This window comes from Myotis brandtii, unplaced genomic scaffold, assembly GCF_000412655.1.
Source record: "Myotis brandtii unplaced genomic scaffold, ASM41265v1 scaffold2288, whole genome shotgun sequence".
NCBI lineage: Eukaryota > Metazoa > Chordata > Mammalia > Chiroptera > Vespertilionidae > Myotis > Myotis brandtii.
Window position 1 is genome coordinate 146,414 of NW_005358597.1, and position 1,312 is coordinate 147,725.

Sequence of the window (1,312 nt, forward strand, 5' to 3'; positions counted from 1 at the left end):
TTTGGGGTGGTGAACACACAGTACAATATACAGATGATGGGTTATAGACTTGTACAACTGAAGCCTACATGACCTTATTAACCTGTGTCAACCCAATTGATTCAATTAACAAAACGGAAAGAACATTTTGACAGAAGCTACTATGTGGATGGACCTTGAAGAAGTTATGTTCAGTGCAAAGCCAGTCAAAAGAAGATAACTACTGTGTGATTCCACTCTCATGAGTTCCCTAGGACCATCGGTGTCAGAGACGGAAGGCAAGATGGAGGTACCAGTGGTGGTGGGACTGGGTTGAGGGATAGAGTGTTGTTTAGTGGGGACAGTGTTTTGGTTTTAGAAGATGGGAAAAGTGATGGAGATGATGCTGGTGTGAGCGGCACAACAGTATGAATATGCTTAACACCACTGAACTGTGCACTGGAAAACAGTGAGAATGGTAAATTTCACTGTGATAAAACTATGCCAAAAAGAGAAAGGAAAAGAAGGCTAGGTCTTCAAACAGATCCATGGTGGGACCTTCAGGCTACCTGAATTCCAGCTCCCTGGAGGCCTCTGGACACACAGTGTTGAGAAGATCCTGGGGTGTAAGGCCCCTTGAGAAACTCTGGGCAAGTCTTGATTCCCCCTTTTCTAGCCACAGGCCTCTTAAGAGAAGCCAGGGATTTTGTGTGGGAAGGCACCATTGTGTGCAGGTTCAGAGACGGGCACCTGTGGGGTCGAATGCTTTTAGGAAAGCCACTGTGGAAAGTAGTAAGTTGTTACCCCAACAAATTAAGAATGGAACTTCTATGCAACACAGGGATTCCACTTCTGGGAATGTTTGCTATGAAATCAGAGACACTGATTTGAAAAAATATATGCTCTCCTATGTTCATTGCAGTATGATTTAGAATACCAAGATTCGTAAGCAACCCATGTGCCCATCAATAGATGAGTGGATAAAAATGCTTTGGTACATTGACACAAGGGAGTACTACTTGGCTGTGTATAGAAGGGAATCTTAACTATTCGTGAAAGTGTGGATGGACCTGGACAGCATTATGGTAAGTGAAATCAGCCAGTCAGAGAAAGACTAATACCATATGATTTTACATACATGTGGAATCTAATGAGGAAAATAAATTAACAAAGAAAAAAGAAACAGAATCATAGGAAGAAAACAGACTGACAGTGGTGAGAGGGGAAAGCGTTTGGTCTGGGTCAGAGGGTGAAGGTATTAAGCAAAGATATACAACAACGCATAGACACAGACATCACTATAGTGATTACAGGAACAAAAGGGGGTGGCGGAGGTGGAAGAGGGTAAAGGGGG

The 1,312-nt window shown here is 43.1% G+C and overlaps 1 long non-coding RNA gene across 1 annotated transcript; it reads left to right on the forward strand.

Moving 5' to 3' along the window:
* Nucleotides 1-6: 6 nt before the first annotated feature.
* Nucleotides 7-985, forward strand: LOC106726123. Its single transcript, XR_001362146.1, has 2 exons — nt 7-268; nt 881-985. It is a non-coding gene; the product is annotated as an uncharacterized LOC106726123 (long non-coding RNA).
* Nucleotides 986-1,312: the final 327 nt, after the last annotated feature.